General features: G+C 39.1%; 1 long non-coding RNA gene across 1 annotated transcript in view; it reads right to left on the minus strand.

Annotated features, from left to right (window-relative positions):
- Positions 1-1575: 1575 nt before the first annotated feature.
- Positions 1576-21924, minus strand: part of LOC145532498 (uncharacterized) — a 35962-nt gene continuing 15613 nt past the window's right edge. The window contains exon 2 of the long non-coding RNA XR_014073294.1: positions 1576-1673. This is a non-coding gene — a long non-coding RNA (uncharacterized LOC145532498). The remainder of the gene's footprint in view (positions 1674-21924) is intronic.

A 21924-nucleotide genomic window follows, 5' to 3' on the forward strand; every position in this document is an offset into this window, starting at 1 on the left:
ATGGAGGATAATTTGCATAAGAAGCTCCCGTGCCTCTGGAAGCGATACAAATCTTTCTTTTCAAAATTCAATGTTAAGGAAAGCCTTTGCAGTGATCAAGGGCTGCTGACAAAAAAGAGCACCAAGAACTCCAGAGAGAAATTCACCTTGAGAAAAGAGTTGACCGTAGACCTTACCCAGTATTGTACTTGTGGCTCTGGTATAAGAGTTGGCTACGTGAGGGCTTCCCAGATGACCCAGTGGTAAAGAATCTGCCTGCAATGCAGGAAATTCACGTTCGATCCCTGGGTCAGGAAGATCCCCTGAAAAAAGGAATGGCAACTCACTCTAGTATTCATGCATGGGAAATCCCATGGACAGAGGAGCCTGGCGGGCTACAGTCCATGGGGTTGCAAAGAGTGGGACATGACTGAGTGACTTAAATAACAACAACATGAGACTGAACAAAAGAACCATCACCTTGGCATCCAAGATGTACTGAACCAATTCTCTATTGTTGATCATTAATGCATGTGCTTTTCAGCTATTATGAATAGTGTTATCAATATCCTTCTATGTACATTTTTGCACATGTCATTCTTTTCCCCCACATTTCACATGCTGCATCGTGCCAGAGTACCTCCAAAAAAGTTATTTCCTTGAACTCGGTGCGATTTTATTTGAAGAAAAGGATTCTCTTATATAGATCTAAGAAAATTCTTTCTCTCTGATTTCATAAATGGAAGAAATATTAAGGTTATTTGAGCCCCTGTTTTTATTTGAGTATGAATATTTGTTAAGGTCCAGTTTCCATTTTTGATGGAAATGCAATGCATTTGTAATTTGGTTATAATACCTAATTATTAATATTTCAGAAAGAAGGATGTATTTTTTTTATAACCTCTGAGATTTCACTCTCCCCTAGGTCTATATTTGTAAGTATATATTTTACAAGCATTTCTCTAGGAATTTCAGCCATGTGAAAAACAGTCTGATGATAAAATTAAAGCAGCCTTTGTTTGCACTTTGTGTTCTTGAGGTTAATGGAAATTTTAAGTGGTCATCTGTTGGTTTGCACCCTTGGGAGCTTCCCAGGTGAAATCTGAAATTGGTCTCCATAGCCAGGGGGCACGAAGAAGTTGAAAAAAGAGGCCGACCCCTTGAGATTGTCAGGTGGCAGTTTTAATAAGCAAGAGAACTTACATATGAGACTTGTCAAGGACAGCCAGCAAGACAAGTAGGTCTCTGAAACTACCTGCAGGAATCTTAAGAGTCTATATAGAGGCCTTAATGGTGCTCAGTCTCGTATTCAGTGCAGATGGTCTCAGTAACACATTACTTTTTCAAGGCTAAATCCTTGAAATGGTCCACCTGATGTGAAGACCCGACTCATTGGAAAAGACCCTAATGCTAGGAAAGATTGAGGGCAGGAGGAGAAGAGATGAGATAGTTGGATGGCATCACCAACTCAATGGACATTAGTTTGAGCAAACTCCAGGAGATGGGGAAGGACAGGGAAGCCTGGCGTGCTGCAGTCAATGGGGTTGTGAAGAGTTGGGCGTGACTTAAGGACTGAACAACAACAACAAATGGGAATGGTGGGCAGAATGTATATTTCTGATCTCGTAAGTCCAGCTCTTGGATCTGTTGGCATTCACTTCCTCTTGATGACCTCCTACAGGAGTAGCAGAGCCCTAGAGAGAAAGCAACAATAACAGGAATTCTTCCCCACCCCAATTTTATTGAGATATAATTGACATATAACACTATATATGTTTAAGATGTACAAACATTATAATTTGATATGTGTTTGCATTGTGAAATGATCACCACTGTCAGTTTCCTTCCATCACCTCACACAGGTACAGTTTTTTTCTTTGTGATAAGAACTCTTAAGATTTACTCCTTTAGCAACTTTCGATAGTCATTACAGTATTGGCTAGAGTCATTAGGGTGTGCATTAGATTCCCAGACCTTATTTATCATATAACTTAGAAGCCTGAACTTTTTGACCACCCCTTCACTTAAACCCAGCCCTCAACCACCAATCTGATCTCTGTTTCTATGAGTTTGGTCTTTTTAGATTCCACATGTAAGTTAGACCACATAAAGGGAAGAACAAATCTGACTCCATACTGGATCTGTTTCTTTTACTTTAATGTTTGTATTCTATTGTTTTTGTTATAAGTTAATCACTAAAGAGATGTTGCCTGTAGCTTAAAGTGTATATAATGGCCCATCTCCTGGAAACTTACCTCCCATGTCTGAGCATTAAGCAAAAACATCTTTGTTTAAGCTCATAGAAAATATGCTGACCAGACCCACCTATGAATGCCTTCAGGAAGAAAGAAGTTAATACATCCCCTCCAGAGTCTGGCTGGAACCAGGAATTATTTGCAACAACTTAAACCAGTCAATCATAAAGGAAATCAACCCTGAGTGTTCAGGGTTGCTGAAGCTGAAACTCAAATACTTTGGCCACGTGATGCTAAGGGCCAACTCACTGGAAAAGACCTCAATGTTGAGCAAGATTGAAGGCAAAAAGAGAAGGGGGCAGCAGAGGATGAAATGGTTAGGTACCATCACCAACTCAATGGACGTGAATTTGAGCAAACTCTAGGAGATAGTGGAGTATAGGGGAGCCTGGCATGCTACAGTCCATGGGGTCAGAAAAAGTTGGACATGACTTAGTGACTAAACAACAGCAATCACTTTTTTTTACTTTACCTCCTCACTGTCCCCTCTCTGCTCTATAAAAGAAACTGGCATCAAAACCGAGACAGAATGGTTCTTTGGGACAGTAGTCCACCATCTTGGTCTGCTGCCTTTCTGAATAAAGTCATCTTTCCTTGTCCCAACACTTTGTCCCTCAATTGATTGGCTTGCCCCACAGTGAGCAGTATGATCTTGAACGTGTAACAATCACATGGTATTTGTCTTTCTTTGTCTGACTTATTTCACTTAGCATAATAACACCAGCTTTGTTATCATTCATATAAATGCTAGAATATGGTATGTTCTCATCACATTCCATTATATTTAGACTGAATGATGGGTAATTTCAGATAGATAATTTCAAAATGTATTGACTTCAGTGCATAAGATTAACTCTAAAGGTGTGTGATCTTTTCTGCCATTCTACATGGCTTTGGGTGGCTGAACATCTTCCACAAGAGGCCCTGGCAGTTGGATCTGTGACCATGGCAAGAGAAGTGTACCTGAGAATACCTGTGCTCAGGTGGCAGATTTTTGCATTGCAAACCCTCTTGAAGGTCCCTGTTGATTTCCTGCCAAATGCAAGGGCAGGGCACTTAATAAACAGCAGCATTTTTTTTTTTTTTGCTGCATTATCTTCAATTAAAAACATATCACTCACCAAAATAACTTTAATTTTTTTTTTAAGAAACATATTTTCAAAGAGCTGGAAGTTACCTTCTACTTCACTCATATTCCCTCACCCTCCTCAATATCTAGCTGAGTTGAGCAATTCAACTTCCAAAGATATCTCGCAAGTCAATTGTTTCTTTTCCATCCTGAACTACCATTGCCTTAATTTATATTCTAGCATGAATTCAAGATCCCAACAGCTTCGAATTATGAACCCCTTGCTTCCAGGGTCATCTTTACTTAATAAATCCCCACTATAAACTTATTCAGCCATTCTCCTTCTTGAAAATCTTCACGCTTAAATTATTTACAAAGAGTTAAGACAAAGGGTTAAGATAATACAAGGGCTGTCTGGTGGTTCAGACAGTAAAGAATCTGCCTGCAATGTGGGAGACCTCAGTTTGATCCCTGAGTCAGGAAGATCTCCTGGAGAAGGGAATGGCTACCCACTCCAGTATTCTTGCCTGGAGAGTTCCATGGACAGAGGAGCCTGGAAGGCTAGAGTCTATGAGGTTGCAAAGAGTTGTACATGACTGAGTGACTAACACTTTTACTTTAAAGATAATATAAATATGGCAAAGCTGTCTGGCGTTAGTAAGGACAGGACTGGACTGAGGAACTAAGTAAGGGGACAATGACCCAGAGTGAACTTGTGACTTTAGGGCAGGCATGCTGACTCTTGATAGAATAATATGGTCATGGTCAAACTATAATTGGTCAGGGAAGGATCTGGGAAAATAAACACCCTACGTATCTCTGCATGTCCTCTGACTTCCCTATGGAACTAGCCATTGCCCACACCTGCCAAAACCTGGAGGGCAAGGAAGGGAGCATGGTGATGCCGTCTGCAGTGATAGGTTCCCTGAGATCCAGAGCAGGTAGAGAGAGAATGTGGGGGAAAAGGGGAAATGAAGGCAAATCAGCACAGTAGCTTTTTCTGCTTCCCCCAAGTTGGACTTATTTCTCCCTCATTGATATTCCAACAACATTTTATTCATTCCTCCGCTCAGGCACCTGTGATATTATATTTGTAATTTATTCCCATGTTTAGACGATAAGCTCCTTCATTTAAAGACACTGTCTTAATTATCTTCATATCCTTAGTACTTAGCTTTGTCTCATGCACAATGGTGCCCAGTGAATGTTTGATGAATGAAAGGACAAAAGATGGCAGGTGCATCCGTATTGGGCGTCTATCATGAAAACAGTGACTGGAAGGAAATTTCTCTCTTCCTGTTACATTTCATGTATGGTGTTGTTTCACAATTTTAAGTCAACTTGAGTCAGGGTGTAGAGATATGTAGAATGCAGAGATGGAGTTTGCTTAATTAGAGGAGATAGTGACTGTGAAAAGCACTTTGTGAAATATGCTGCTGTTCAAACATTGCTAGCATCATTTCCATTATTATAGAGTAAAAATAAGGAGGAACAAAACAGAACCAACAAAGAGCAGTAAATGGGGAGAAGATTAAATCATTTGCTGGAGAAATCACTATTACCTGTAGAAAGTTAAAACAAACAACAAAGGTGCTTATTCAGCTCTGACCAGTGACCAGATCAGAGTCATTGAGGACTATTTTCTGTTATCATCCTGACTCATTTTGTAATATTTGGCAAATCACATGACCTTTCTGCGGTGCCAGGTTTTCCAGTCCATTAGGTGACTATTACAGTACATTCTCCCTGCGGATGTGCAAGGGTGTTTGGGTGGTTCATTCAGTAATTGTTGTACAGCACTTTGAGTTCCTTAGAGGAAGCCAGGATCACAAGATTTATCTGGGATTATTAATTAGAAACTCTTTTTGCATTAGTGGAGTCTCTGATTCCTTTGTAGTTCAGCTGCTTTTCTGTGGCTTTCTCAATTCCGATCAACTGAGTCCTGGCCTGGATCCCAAATAATAGTGCTATAATCAAATTATATTAGAGTCAGACATGACAGTGACTGAACAATGTAATGAAATTAACTTGTTGGGTAGATGTAAAAAAAGTAAACAAGCTTGAGCCTCTCTTTTTTTTTTTTTCCATTTTATTTATTGATTTTGACTGCACCGTGGTTCTTTGTGGATGCGTGGACTTTCCTCTAGTGGCAATGCTCGGGCTTCTCATTGCAGTGGCTTCTCCTGTTATGGAGCACAGGCTGTAGGGTGTGGGCTTCAGTAGTTGCTGTTTCTGGACTCTAGAGCATAAGCTCAGTAGTGGTGAGCACAGACTTAGTTGCTTTGCAGTGTGTGGGATCTTCCCGTATCAGGGATCGAACCGTGTCTCCTGCATTGGCAGGTGGATTCTTTACTGCTGAGCCACCAGGGAAGCCCATGAGCCTTTCTTAAGGTGATTAAGGAAAACACTTAGGGTGTTTTGAGTGACCAAAATCAAGCAGTTACATAATAGAAATGTACATTTCATGGCACCTGACATATGACACATAACACATGATGTTTTCAGCCTGCCAAGGAAAAAGAACAGCTGGTTCCAGGATGGTAGAAACTTCTTATTAGTTCATATTGTTTGACCCACAACATTTTGAATCTGTTTTGATGTCAGTGACCCAGGTCTACAGAATTTTCCACCAAAGGTTACAAACTTTGTGGATAATATCAGTGCCTCTTTATGGAGTAACTAAGAGATTGTACCAGGGCTTCCCCCATATGCTTTTGGGAGAATGAAAAATGTGCGCTTCTTTGAAATGTTCAGCCTTATTTTATTTGTTCAGATTGAGGAGTGAGAGAAGATTTTGCTCCATTACAGCTTTTTGGAATGTTTTTTTTTTTCATTTAAAAAATCCAGAGCATATAAATATTTATCTCGTGGCTTAAGCTTTCATGACTCTAAAGAGAAGTTTAAGATTGGATTGTACCTTTAGCCCTGCTCTCTCTCCCCTGAGAGCTGGCCTTATACCTTGGAGCAGTAGGTTTGCATATTGAAATGCCAGCTTGACCCAGCTGCCTGAAAGTCCTGAATGTCAGGTCCAGAATTCATTAATTTGCCTTCATGACTTGGTAATTTCCTGCTACTCTTAACTAATGATGATTTCAGGTACACCCTGCTTGCTATGAGTGGATTCCAGGTCCCCAGTATTTTTAGCAAAACCTAATGTGTGCATTATCATCCTAATACTGGCACATATACTGTCTTTGCTGTCCCTTTTCCAGAATCCATTGAAATGGTGGCCACGTGAAGTAGGCAGCTGTCCTACCAACTCAGTTCACAGTTATTGAAGCAAGCATTGAGTCAACAGAGAAATTGCAGATAAATAGTTCCATGTTCTTTTGTATGATGCTAGTTTTTCCTCAAGATGTTGGAGAAAGAATTAAAGTGGGACAAAGGACAGGGTGTTGCAGGAACATAGGCCTGCTGGGTCCCTCTCCATTTAGGATGGGTGTTTATTTCCTATCTTGTTTTTATCTTTTTTTTTTTACCAGTCAATGTTTGATTAATCTCGGTGGTGCCCAGTGATCAGAAACTCGGCAAGGAAATTGTTCCCAATTAGAGGTCCTGGAGAGCCATCGATAATCAAGAGATAAAACTTGTTTCAGGCTGAGGCACTGAAGGCATTAAGTTGTTGCTCTTGATTTGACTTTGAAAAAGTAGTTTAAAAATAAATGAGACAGGATAGCATATATGTGCTTTGTTGTAAAATAATTCAAACAGGAAAATTTTAAAGTAATTGTCTTTCAGTGTCATACCTGGTCTCCCCAAGGCTCCAGCCCCCTTTCCTTGAGCTGCCTTTTTTTTTTTTTTTTTTAGTATGTATTATTTATTTATTTTGGGCTGCTCTGGATCTTCCTTGCTGCTCAGGCTTTTCACTAGTCTGGGTGGGGTGCATGGGTTCGGTGGTTGGGGCCCAAGGGCTTACTTGCTACTCAGTATGGGGAATCTTTCTGGGCCAGGGATTGAACTGGTGTCCCCTGCATTGCAAGGCAGATTCTTAACCTCTGGACCACCAGAGAAGCCCTCCCTTGGCTAACTTTGTAAGAATCTTTTCAGAAACCTTTGCATGCACACATATGTGTATATATGTATCATATCTTTATATATAGTATATGTATCATATGTCATATCTTCTGTATATCTTTTTTTAAAAAAATATTTATTTGGCTGTGCTAGGTCTGAGTTGTGGCACACAGGATCTTTTTGCAGTTGTGGCACCCAGGATCTTTAGCTGTGGCAGGTGATCTCAGTGGTGGCATGCAGGATCTAGTTCCCCGACCAGGGATCGAACCCAGGCCCCTTGCATTTGGATCATGGAGTCTTAGCCACTGGACCACCAGGGAAGTCCTGAGATTCATCTATTTAATTTTGACATAAAGTGGATCTCATTCCATGTACCATTCTGTGGTTTCTCTTTTGCACTTAATTAAACATTGTGGGCATACTTCCATTTCAGTATGATCAATCTACCACATTCATCTTAATGGCTGCAAAGTATTCCCGGGAGATGTACCCTAATTTATTTAAACAGTTCCCAGTTGACTGATGTTAAGTTGTTTCCAGTTTTTAGGCTATTGTCAATAGGCTACAATAAACATCTTAGTACATATCCTCTTTGTGCGTTTTGGGTGGAGCATATGTGCAGGATAAATACCTAGATGTGGAATTTCTGGGCCCAGGATATATGCATGTGAATTTTGAGAAGTATTGCCAAATTGAAAAGGGCTGCATAGGTTTATTTTTTCACTAATACTAAGGGAAAGATTTTTTTTTTTGAATCCAAGTCTTTTCCAGTTGGTAAACTAAGCCAAACCACAGAGAGATGGTCTGGTTGTGAAGACTGGCAGGGAAGAATGGGACTCTAATTAATGTTGCTTTTATTTCAGTTTAACACTGAAATGGCAAGCAAGCAGGACAAAGCGTATTTAATAGACCAGAGGTCCTCAAAATGCAATCCCTGTCCCAGGGGTTTCCGCACCTCCTAGGAACTTGGTATAAATGCAGGTTCTCAGATTCCACCCTAGACTTCCTGAATCCTAAATTCCCATGCCAGGACCCAGCAATCTGAGTTTTAGCAAGCCCTACATGTGATTTTAATGCTTACTGAAGTCTGAGAACCACTGCAGTAGAGCTTTCCCAAAGCTTTCTTTAAGCCTTTTGTAGGTGAACCTGGGGTTCTCTGGTTTAGGCTGAAGGTACCCAGGGCTCTCTCTGCATCTCCTACCATTTGGGTGAGGCAGGGGCCATGCTAACACTCAATGGGGTAATTATTCCCATAAATGGCAACTTCTGCTGCCCCTAATTATAAAGCTTTGTGTCTTATTTCTTACTTCATTAGGAGGCATGCAATGGACATGGCCAAACATTAACAAAATTTTGGCTCCCTGTCTATGTGAAAAACGACACTTCATCCCTTATTGCTGTTGTTGTTCAGTAGCCCAATCCTGTCCGACTCTTTGTGACCCCATGGACAGCAGCACAGCAGGCATCCCTGTCCCTCACCGTCTCCTGAAGTTTGCCCAAGTTCATGTCCATTGCATTGGTGATGCCGTCCAGCCATCTCATCCTCTGACACCCTCTTCTCCTTCTGCCCTCAATCCTTCCCAACATCAAAGACTTTTCCGATGAGTCAGCTGTTCACATCAGTTCATTTCAGTTCAGATGCTCAGTCCTGTCTGACTCTTTGCGACTCCATGGACAGCACCACGCCAGGCTTCCCTGTCCATGACCAACTCCCAGAGCTTGCTTAAACTCATGTCCATCAAGTTGGTGATGCCATCCAATCATCTCATCCTCTGTCATCCCCTTCTCCTCCTACTCCCAATCTTCCACAGCATCAGGGTCTTTTCCAGTTGAGTCAGTTCTTTGCATTAGGTGTCCAAAGTACTGGAGCTTCAGCTCAGCATCAGTCCTTCCAGTGAATATTCAGGACTGATTTCCTTTAGGATTGACTGGTTTGATCTCCTTACTGTCAAAGGGACTCTCAAGAGTCTTCTCCAACACCATAGTTCAAAAGCATCAATCCTTTGATGTTCATCTGTTTGCATCACATGACCAAAATACTGGAGCTTCAGCTTTAGCATCAGTCCTTCCTACGAATATTCAGGGTTGATTTCCAGTAAGATTGACTGGTTTGATCTCCTTGCTGTCCAAGGGACTTTCAGGGAGTCTTCTCCAGCACCACAGTTCGAAGGCATCAATTCTTTGGCGTTCTGCCTTCTTTACAGTTCAGCTCTCTTCTTTACGTATATGACCATTTGCAAGACCATAGGCTTGTCTATACGGATCTTTGTTGACAGAGTAATGTCTCTGCTGTTCAACATACTGTTTAGGTTTGTCACTGCTTTCCTTCCAAGAAGCAATCATCTTCTGATTTCATGTCTGCAGTCAGCGGCCACAGTGATTTTGTAGTCCAAGAAGAGGAAATCTGTCACTACTTCCACCTTTTCTCCTTCTATTTGCTATGAAGTAGTGGGGCCATATGCCATGATCTTAGTTTCTTTTTTTAATGTTTAGTCTTAAGCTGGTTCTTTCAATCTCCTCCCTCACGCTTGTCAAGAGGCTGTTTAGTTCCTCTTCACTTTCTGCAATTATAGTGGTATCATCTGCATATCTGAGATTGTTGATGTTTCTCCCGCCTATCTTGATTTCAGCTTGTAACTCATACAGCCCAGCATTTCTTATGATGTGCTCAGTGTATAGATTAAATAAGCAGGGTGACAGCAGACAGCTTGGTTGTATCCTTTCTCGATCTTGAACAAATCAATTGTTCCATACAGGGTTCTAACTGTTGCTTTATAGTCTTATCAGGAGACAGGTAAGATGGTCTGGTATTCCCATCTCTTTAAGAGCCTTCCACAGTTTGTTATGATCCACACAGTCAAAGGTTTTAGCATACTCAATGAAACAGAGGTAGATGTTTTTCTGGAATTCCCTTGCTTTCTCTGTGATCCAGCGAATGTTGGTGATTTGTCTGTTCCTCTTCCTTTTCTAAACCCTATTTGAACATCTGGAAGTTCTTGGTTTGCATAATGCTGAAACTAACAGGCAAGATTTTAAGCATGATCTTACTAGCATGGGAGATGAGTGCAATTTTCCGATGGTTAGCACATTCTTTGGTAGTACCCTTCTTGGGAACTGGGATGAGAATTGACCTTTTGCAGTCTTGTGGCCACTGCTGGGTCTGCCAGATTTGCTGACATATTGAATGCAAAACCTTGATGGCATCCTCCTTTAGGGATTTGAATAGTTCTGCTGGAATTTGATTGCAGCCACTAGCTTTATTAACAGCAGTGCTTCCTAAGGCTCACTTGACTTCACACTCCAGAATGTCTGGCTCTGGGTGACTAACTACACCATAGTAGTAATCCATTTCATTAAGATCGCTTTTGTTTAGTTCTTCCGCGTAGCCTTTCCATCTCTTCTTGATCTCTTCAGCATCTGCTAGGTCTCTATGGTTTCTGTCCTTTATTGTGCTCATCTTTGGGCAAGATGTTCCCTTGATATTTCCAATTTTCCTGAAGAGATCTCTAGTCTTTCCCCTTCTGTTGTTTTCTTCTAGTGTTATGCGCTGTTCATCGAAGAAGGGCTTCATGTCTCTCCTTTTCTTTGGAACTCTGAATTTAGTTGGATGTACCTTTCCCTTTCTCCCTTCCTTTTCGCTTCTCTTCTTTTTTTCAGCTATTTGTAAAGCCTCCTCAGATAACCACTTTGCCTTCTTGCTTTTCTTTTTCTGTGGGCACCTCATCCCTACTGAATATTAATTTCTTTAATTGTAAGTGAAGTGAGATAAACGTCATCTCACTTTATGCACCATTTGCACTTTTTCCTCCTTTACTACTACCTCTTTATGTTCTTTGCCATATTTTCTGTTGGTTGGTTGTCTCTTCTTTATTAACTTGTAAGAGCGATTTTAATTTTCTGGAAATTAGCTCTTGGTCATTTGTTAACAATTTTTTTAACCCAGTTTATCATTTATCACCTGAATGTAGTTATTGGTAAGTTTTTGCATCACAGATAGTTAAATTTTTCATATAATCAAATTTAATAATTTTTATCTTTCTGAATTTTGAACTTTATATAAACTTAAGTATCTTCCCAACCCCAGGATAATAAAAAAATACTCATATTTTCCTCTAAAATTTATGATTTTATTTTTAGCATATAATGATGTGAACAGAATTTACTGCTACTTAGGGATCAAAGTATATGTGTAAGCATATTTTCCTAAAGCTTTACAGTTATCCCAGTTACATTTATTAAATAATTTGTCTTGTCTCCAATGATTTTAAGTAGCTTATTAATCACATTCAAAATGAGAAAGCATATATGAGATTATTCATTGAGATTGCAATTAAATTATAACTTGATTTAGGGAGAAGAAAGACTTTTAATCCAAAGTTTTGGAACCAAGAACAAGGTACATTTTTATTGTTACTCATTTTTTTTCTTTTGTCCTCAGGAGTTATTTAAAACTTAATGTGTGAGTTGCATATGTTTTTTTAAATATATTTGTGAATTCCTGAATGTGATGTTTCCTTCATTATAGATTTTTACTAATTATTCGCATATAAGAAGCTCAGTATATTTGTGTTTTAGTGTCATAGCTAGTCATGTTACTGAATTCTTATTATTTCTGTTAGTTTTGAAGGATTCCTATGGTTCTTCAAGGTGGCAACAATAATCTACGAATAATATAAAGCATCCTATCTATGAGATTAGACTTTCATTATAAAATGTATCTTACAATAGAATATGACCTTCTAATTTCCAACTTTTAAGAATAATTACCTTTAATGAAGTAAATATGCATATAATAAAATTTGCCAATTTTAAGTTTGTAATTCTGAGTTTTAACAAATGTTTATAGTTTTATGTAGTTACGCAAAAACACAATTTATAAGTTGTATTGTTGTGTAATTACACAAAAATATAGTTTATTTTACGGTTGTATAATATACAGCACAGTCATGATCTAGAACATATCTTCCAGAACGTAACTCCAGAATGTTCTCTCTGGTTCTCTATTCAATGGCCTCTCCCTACACCTGCCCTGGCAACCACTAAATGGCTTTTTGTCATTGCACTTTTTCCCTTTCCAGAATTTTGTGTAAATGGAGTCATACAACATCCAGTTTTTTTGAGTCTGGACTTATTCACTTAGTATTCCATTGCTGTTGTTGTTCAGTCACTCCGCTGTGTCTGACTCTTTGTGACCCCATGTTCTGCAGCACACCAGGCTTCCCTGTCCTTCACCATCTCCCAGAGTGTGCTCAAACTCATGTCCATTGAGTCAGTAAAGCCATCCAACCATCTTGTCCTCTGTCGTCCCCTTCTCCTCCTGCCTTCAATCTTTCCCAGCATCAGGGTCTTTTCCAATGAGTTGACTCTTCGCATCAGGTGGCCAAAGTATTCTATTTCATGACTGTAAAACAATTTGTCTATGATAGCTCTTTCTCAGTCCCATGCATGGCCCATCTTAGTTAGTTATATTCATTAGTTGGTGGATATTTGGGTTGAAAAATGTAAGTATGACATTCAAATACATGTCTTTGTTTGGACATATGCTATTTCTCCTGAGTAACTACTTAGGAGAGAGGTCTCTAAGTTGTATGATAAGAGTATATTTCATTTAGTGGAAACTGCCAAACTGTATTTTTGTGTGTGTATGTACCACTTTGTATTTCCATCAGCAACTATGAGTGGTCCAGGTGGTCCACATTCTCACCAGCAATGGGTATTTTAAATGTTTTTTTTTTGTTTTGTTTTTAATTCTACTGAGTGTTTTGTGGTGTAGCAGTGTGATTTAACTTGCATTTCCCTAATGACTAATGATGTTGAGCATCTTTGTATAATGTTCACTTACCATTTATCTGTCTTATTTGATCAAGTGTCTTTTCAAAAAGTTTTCCCATTTTAAAATTTAGATTATTTGTCTTTTTGAGTTTTAAGAGTTATTTACATATTATTGAAGCAAATCTTTTGTCAACTGTATGCTTTGCAAATATTTTATCACAGTCTACAGTTTGTCTTTTTATTTTCTTAAGTATGTTTTTAAGAGCAAACTTAATTTTTTATTAAAGTATAGTTGCTTTACAATATTATATTAGTTTCAGATATGCAACATAGTGGTTCAACATTTATACAGATTATACTCCATTAAAGTTATTTCAAAATAATGGCTATATTTCCTCTGTTGTACAATATAGCCTTGTAGCTTATTTATTTGCTACATAGTAGTTTGCAACTCTTAAACCCATGCCTGTTTCTTGCCTCTCCCCCCATCTCTCCCAGTGGTAACCACTAGTTTGTTTTTTATGTGAGTCTATTTCTGTTTTGTTGTATGCTTTTAGCAAACTTTTTAATTTTTAAAGTCCAACTTATTATTTTTTTACTTTTATGGTTTATGCTTTTATAGAAATCTAGTGTAACTAAAGGTAATAAAATTTCTCTCCTATGTTTTCTTCTAGATGTTTTAAAACTTTCTCTTTTACATTTAGGTCTATGATCTTTTTTGAGTTAAATTTTGGATGTGGTGTGAAGATGAGTGTTGAAGTTCTTTCTTTTGTTTTTGGATGTGAACATCCACTTTCTAGTGCCATTTGTGAAAAAAATATCCTTTCTACACTGAAATACGTTGGCCCTTATGTTGGTACTCATAAGCTATGTATGTGTAGGTCTATTTCTGGGCTCACTGTTCTGTTTCATTGATTTATATATCAATACCAGACTAACTTGATTCAGTTCAGTTCAGTCGCTCAGTCGTGTCCGACTCTCTGCGACCCCATGAATTGCAGCACGCCAGGCCTCTCTGTCCATCACCAACTCCCGGAGTCCACCCAAACCCATGTTCATCGAGTCGGTGATGCCATCCAACCATCTCATCCTCTGTCGTCCCCTTCTCCTCCCGCCCCCAATCCTACCCAGCATTAGGGTCTTTTCCAATGAGTCAACTCTTCGCATGAGGTGGCCAAAGTATTGGAGCTTCAGCTTCAACATCAGACCTTCCAATGAACACCCAGGTTTGATCTCTTTTAGGATGGATTGATTGGATCTCCTTGAAACTTGTAACATGATTACAGTAGCTTTATTCTAAGTGTAAGTTTGATACTAAGTGGGAGTTTAATACTTCCAACTTTGTTTTTCTTTTTCAAAAGACTCTCAATTTTATTTTTTCTTTACTTTTGGTTACTCTGGGCTTTCTGCATTTCTTTGTAAATTTTACAATCTGTGTGTAATTTATACAGAAAACACGTGAGATTTTGGAACTGCATCAAATCTATAGATTAATGTGAGGTTACTGATATCTCATTTTAACAATTTTGAATTTTCTGATTTCCGGACACAGTATATCTCTCCTTTTATCTAATAGTCTTTAATTCCTCTCAGTAATATTTAGTAGATTTCTATCTTTAGGATTTTATTTATAAATGTCTTTTTGTTAGATTGAGGAGGGTCTATTTTATTCTTAGTTTGCTACAAGAGTTTCTGTCACAAATGGGTGTTGAAGTTTGTAAAACATTTTTTTCCTGCATTTACTGAGATGATCATGTGATTGTTCAATTTTAATCTATTAATATATGATGACTCATATTTTTTCTAATGTTAAACCAACCTTACATCATATCTAAAGATTTACTAAAGGAACTTTTTCAGATAGAAGGAAATATCAGAAGGAAATTTGGAACATCAGGAGTAAATAATATCTTTAATCTCCTGCTATGAAAGTTTAAGAAATTAGCGTATTTGTAATTTTTTCTGATCACTTTTTCCCACCATTGCCCATTTTTCTTAGCTATATTCTTACTAATACATTTCAGTGTTTATAACAGCCTTATTTCTGTATTCTAATCAGTTCAGTGCAAATCACAAATACTTTCATGCCATTAATTCTTCTTTTCTCAGTTCTTTCCATTACAGCACTTGTTTAATGAGAATGTCTCATCAAGTAGTTTTTTACTCCACAAGAAGGGCTATCTGAACTTTTGGGCTCACAGTTTTCCAAGTGAAAGTCGCTCAGGCCTGTCTAACTCTTTGCAACCCCATGGACATAACAGTCCGTGGAATTCTTCAGGACAGAATACTGGAGTGGGTAGACCATTCCCTTCTCTAGGGAATCTTCCCAACCCGGGGATTGAACCCGGGTCTCCCACATTGCAGGTGGATTCTTACTAGCTGAGCCACCAGAGAAGCCCAAGAATACTGGAGTGAGTAGCCTATCCCTTCTCTAGTAGATATTCCTGAGACAGGAATCAAACCGGGGCCTCCTGCATTGCAGGTGGGTTCTTTATCAGCGGAACTACGTTTGGGAATACTAAACATTGCTGTGAAGAAATCTGAGTCCACTCTGATTTTCCTCCTTGGCAGGCGAACTGCTTCTTCTTACTGAATGCTTATTTATTTCTATGTTTATTCTTTTTTAAATTCAAACTGGAGGATAATTGCTTTCCCATGTTGTGTTAATTTCTGCTGCACCATTCTTAAAGGTGAGCAACCTTACCAAAATATAGCATGTTGATTGCTGGAACAAATCGCTTTCCCCTGTAACAGTATGCCCCTTTGACCCTCAGAATCAGGTCTCTCTTTAATTCAGAAACATGTTCTATTTCATATTTTAGTGTTATTCTGATCCCGTTTATTGGACTTCCTTTGCTGGTCAAGCTTATGTTGACTCTGGTCTCTCCATATATTCCTTTCTAATTACCTTTGTTTCTTTGTCTTTTGGCATTTAAAGTTTTGGATTTTTATGTCTTTCTTCCATGTTCCAATTCTTTTTTAAAAATGGTATCTCTTATATTGTTTTTGTGTTTCTATATCATTTTTATTTCTGGGGTGTTTGTATTGTTAACTTTGGTATCTTTCATGAACTCATTCACTTCACGTTTACCACCTTTTAATTTCTTCTTTAATTTCGTATCCCTCTCATAAAATTCTCCCTTTCAGATAGTTATTTTCTCTCTTTAATTTCTTTCTAATTGGAGGATAATTGCTTTGCAGTGTTGTGTTGGTTTCTGCCATACAGCAACATGCATCAGTCGTAAGTATACATATAACCCCTCCCTCTTGTGCCTCCCTCCCACCTCCCCCACTCTGGGTCTTCCAGTCTTTCTTTAATTTCCTTCGGAATGTAGAGAACTATTTCTCAAAGTTTTTACCTGTTTCCTGAAGTACTCATGTGAGAAATGTGTATGACTTTTATTCAGTTAAAAATGTAAGTATTTGTTTTTGAAATCATGCTATGAAATGCATCCAATTCTTTTTTTGTTTCCTCTCTTCCCCTAATGTTTTTTTTTTTTAATTGGAGTATAATTGCTTTACAGTGTTGCGGCAGTTTCTGCTGTAAACAAAGTGAATCACATATACATATATCCTCTCCCTCTTGAGCCTCCTTCCAACCCACCCCCCACCCCACTGCTCTAGGTCATCACACAGCACCAAGCTGAGCAACCTATGAACTTCTTTTGATGTATATTCTTTGTAGATTTTCCTCCTTGGCTTATAAATGTTAAACAGTCATACTTTTACCAGTCCTGTTACTTGACAAGTCTTTATGCAGTATTGAGAGCCATCCCTAGGTGAGAGAGCTAGACATCTGACATCAGTAAAAGGAAGATTGGATCTAGATGATAGGAAATATCCAAGGTGGAGCATCATTGTGTAAGGCAGGGAAGGAAATAGAGCCTGAGGGTGAAGAGAGGAACAAGGCCGGTCTAAGTGTCAAGACCCTTACCTGATTTACCTGAATAAGCTTACCCACAGAGGGAAAGATTGAAGGCAGGAGGAGAAAGGGACAACAGAGGATGAGATGGTAGGATGGCATCACTGACTTGATGCACATGAGTTTAAGCAAGCTCCAGGAGTTGGTGATGGACAGGGAAGCCTGGCGTGCTGCAGTCCATGGAGTCGCAAGAGTCGGACACGACTGAGCGACTGAACTGAAGTGACAGAAGGAAAGATCCAGGAAACCATGATCACACTACCACCCAGTATACCTTTGCTTTAAATGACCGAATTATTTCCTTTACCTTGGTTAAGTAAACACTTGTCACCACTATAAAAACTTTTCTGAGTGTATCATTTCTGCTGGTCTTCACATGTAGTCATTTTTAAAAAGTCAAACATAAAACATACAGGTAGTAAACGACAGTTCTAGTCCTCTGTTGTTGCTTATAGTTGCTATGTCATGTCCGACTCTTTGCAACCCTGGGGACTGTAGCCCGCCAGGCTCCTCTGTCCATGGCATTTCCTAGGCAAGAATATTGGAGTGGATTACCATTTCCTTCTTCAGGACATCTTCCCAACCCAGGGATCAAACTCGAGTCTCCTGAATTGGCAGGCAGATTTTCTACCAATGACCCACCAAAGAAGCCTCCTCATCCTTTGAAAAGTGAAAGTGAATTCTCCTAGTCGTGTCTGACTCTTTGCTCTCCCATGGACTGCAGCCCGCCAGGCTTCTCCGTCCATGAGATTCTCCAGGCAAGAGTACTGGAATGGGTTGCCATTTTCTTCTCCAGGGGATCTTCCCGACGCAGGGATTGAACCCAGGTCCCCCGCATTGCAGGGAGATGCTTTACCATCTGAGCCACCAGCGAAGCCTAACCCAATCCTTTATTCCACCCTATTTAAGAAGTTGCTATTTAGTTCTAAGTCATGTCCGACTCTTTGCAACCCCATGGACTGCAGCACTCCAGGCTTCCTTGTCCTTCACTGTCTCCCAGAGTTTGCTCAGACTCTTGAACCGTGAACTTCAGATGTCCAAGCTAGTTTTAGAAAAGGCAGAAGAACCAGAAATCAAATTGCCAACATCTGCTGGATCATCAAAAAAGCAAGAGAGTTCCAGAAAAACATCTATTTCTGCTTTATTGACTATGCCAAAGCCTTTGACTGTGTGGATCACAATGAACTGTGGAAAATTCTGCAAGAGATGGGAATACCAGACCACCTGATCTGCCTCTTGAGAAACCTGTATGCAGGTCAGGAAGCAACAGTTAGAATTGGACATGGAACAACAGACTGGTTCCAAATAGGAAAATGAGTATGTCAAGACTGTATTGTCACCCTGCTTGTTTAACTTATGTGCAGAGTACATCATGAGAAACGCTGGGCTGGATGAAGCACAAACTGGAATCAAGATTGCCAAGAGAAATATCAATAACCTCAGATATGCAGATGACACCACCCTTATGGCAGAAAGTGAAGAAGAACTAAAGAGCCTCTTGAGTAAAGTGAAAGAGGAGAGGGAAGATGTTGGCTTAAAGCTCAATGTTCAGAAAACTAAGATCATGGCATCTGGTCCCATCACTTCATGGCAAATAGATGGGGAAACAGTGGAAACTGTGGCTGACTTTATTTTTCTGGGCTCCAAAATCACTTCAGATGGTGATTGCAGCCATGAAATTAAAAGACGCTTACTCCTTGGAAGGAAAGTTGTGCCCAACCTAGATAGCATATTTAAAAGCAGAGACATTACTTTGCCAAAAAAGGTCTGTCTAGTTAAAGCTTTGGTTTTCCTAGTAGTCATGTATGGATGTGAGAGTTGGACTATGAAGAAAGCTGAGCACTGAAGAATTGATGCTTTTGAACTGTGGTGTTGGAGAAGACTCTTGAGAGTCCCCTGGACTGCAAGGAGATCCAACCAGTCCATCCTAAAGGAGATCAGTTCTGGGTGTTCATTGGAAGGACTGATGTTGAAGCTGAAGCTTCGATACTTTGGCCACCTGATGCGAAGAACTGACTCAATGGAAGAGACCCTGATGCTGGGAAAGATTGAGGGCGGGAGGAGAAGGGGATGACAGAGGATGAGATGGTTGGATGGCATCACCAGCTCAATGGACATGAGTTTGGGTAAACTCTGGGAGTTGGTGATGGACAGAGAGGCCTGGCATGCTTCAGTTCATGGGGTCACAAAGAGTTGGACATGACTGAGCAACTAAACTGACTGACTGATGCCCACTGAGTTGGTGATGCCATCCAACCATCTCATCATCTGTCACCCCATTCTCCTCTTGTCCTCAATCTTTCCCAGCATCAGGGTGTTTTCCAATGCGTTGGCTCTTTGCATCAGGTGGCCAAAGTAACTACTGTTTAATGCTTTTCTATGTCTACTTCTTGATCTTTTCTTGTATATATTTAAATATAAAAATTTTCTGCTTTACTAATGTATCTTGGTGATCTTTTAACACCAGTAACTATTTTTCTACCACAAAATAGCTTTCATAGCATTTCACCCTATGGCTATAATATTGTTTATTTACTCATCTACTGTTCTTGGCCACATATTTACCCTAAAGTGCTGCAATGAACAGTCTTCTATGTGGATATTGCAAGATGTTTATTGTGTATACTCCTAAAAGTGGATTTTGTAGGTTATAATAGAGGGCACAAGTAAAATTTTAGTAAGTACCAAATCAGGATACTTCAAAAAGTCTGTCCTGATGTCTTCTTAATGACAGTCTGTTTCCCTTCACACACCCTTGTCAAAATGCAGTATTATTCTGATTTTTCATTTCTGCTGCCAAGTCAAATATATTAACTCATTATTTTTAAAAATTGCAGATTCCAAAAAAAAAAAATTGCAGATTCCAAATTACAATGTAATTTCAGTATACTCATTAGACACATATTTCTTTTGTGAATTCCTTTATCTATTTTTAGAAAGCTTTTTTTTTTCACTTCTTACTGATTTCTAGAGGCTGTTTCATTAGTTATTAATGCTTGTCTATTTGAATGTTGAAATTATTTTCCTGTAGTCAGTATCATCTTTGAACTTTATACTCTTTAGATTATTCAAACTATTTGTATTTTTGTATAGTGAAGTCTTTTCACTTTATGGCTTTTATTGTTTCTGCCTATGAAAGTATCCCCTACTTTAAGATTAAGATGTCAGGTTCTCCTAAATTTTTTACTAATACTTATATGATTTTTAATGGTTTTCATGTTTTATTGAGCTTAGTTTTTAATCTGTAAATACCTGATCTGTTGTTTCAACATCTTTTATTGAATTATTTTCTCATATAATTGAAATATCACAGGCTTTATCTTTTCTTATTGATCTTTTTATCTAATTTTGGGCCAATGACACATTATTTTTCACCTTTAGAATGGTTATGTAAGTCCCTCCTCATTATTCTGTTTTTCCAAAGTTTACTGGCTATTTCACTAGACATTCTTTTAGAATTTTGATTGGGAATTGTATGAAATTTATATACAAATTTGGAGAAACCTGATACTTTTAATATTGAATCTCCTTTCCAGAACCAGTTTTCCCTTCTATTAATTTAGAGCTTCTTTTCCTTTCTTCAGTAAAAATTTACAGCATTCTACCTAAATCTCCATCTCTTATTGGACTCAATTATAATATGCAATGTTTTTCTTTGCTATTATGATTGAATCTTTAAATAGCTATCTTGGTTGTCTCATATGTCAGAGTTCTTAGGAGGGGCTACTCATAGCTCTAACCTGGGGACAAATTCAGTAAATGAGGGAGTGGGGAGTTGCTGTCTTATCTGTGTCACTCGTTAGTTAATTACCTAAAACACTGTCATACTCTCCAGATATAGAATATTTACTTGATTCATTTTAATAATGCAGTAATGAATACCTACAAGAATTTCCTACCTTACCTACAATATTTGGATTGTTTATTTAGGTTGTGCTCCTAGAAGTGAAATAACGTGGCCTCATTTTATGACATTTTTGCTGGACATTTTACCGAAATACTTTCCAAAGTGTAGGTCCATACCCATTCCCACCAGGCAGTGGAGAGTGCCAACATTATTCAGCCCTTTCTCTGTGATTCCCTTGACATGTTTTGACTAATCCCCAGCAGGAGAGCTCCACCATTTCTTGCAGAAAGCAAACTGTGGCTCTGTCATAATGATACATACCTCCTTCGACCATGGCTCTGTGTGCATATTTATATATAAAAAATTGCTATTTCTGCTTCCAGCTACTTTGGAACACTCTCCACACAGGCAACAATCTCTGTAGCCTGTCAGTGGTTATCAGTGGTAGCACTTATTCGTGCTTGTGGTATCACTTCTTCCGGATGAAATCGTGTCTCAGATCTTCTTTATCTTCTTTCAGAGAGACGTGCATGCTCAGTCGTTCAGTCATTTCTGACTCTTGGGACCCCATGGACTGTAGCCCACCAGACGCCACTGTCCATGGGGGTTTTCCAGGCAAGACTACTGGAGTGGGTTGCCATTCCCTTCTCCAGGGGATCTTCCCAACCCAGGGATTGAACCCACGTCTCCTGAGTTGCAGGGGAATCTTTACTGTTGAGCCATCAGGGACACGATGCTTCTAATCATATGGGCTCTAAAATTCTTGCTCCGATTAATGCCAACTCCTGTCTATTCTGCTTTCCTAGCCCTTCCCCTCTTTCCATCTCTATTCTCACTGCCTTATTTTGGCCCTCCGTGACTGTTTACTTAAACAATTTCAGTTGGTCCCTTTCTCCCTAACAATTCTGTCTGTGTCATGACTGGCAGATCAATCATCCCAAAGCATTTGATTATGCCACACTGCTGCTCAAGATATCTTCAAGAGTCTCCACTCAAAATCCTTATGCTGGCGTTTCAGGCCTTCTGAATCTTATAACTTTATTTCTCTCTACCTTTTTCATGAAAT

This window comes from Giraffa tippelskirchi, chromosome 2 (genome assembly GCF_054371585.1).
Source record: "Giraffa tippelskirchi isolate mGirTip1 chromosome 2, T2T-mGirTip1v1.2.pri, whole genome shotgun sequence".
NCBI lineage: Eukaryota > Metazoa > Chordata > Mammalia > Artiodactyla > Giraffidae > Giraffa > Giraffa tippelskirchi.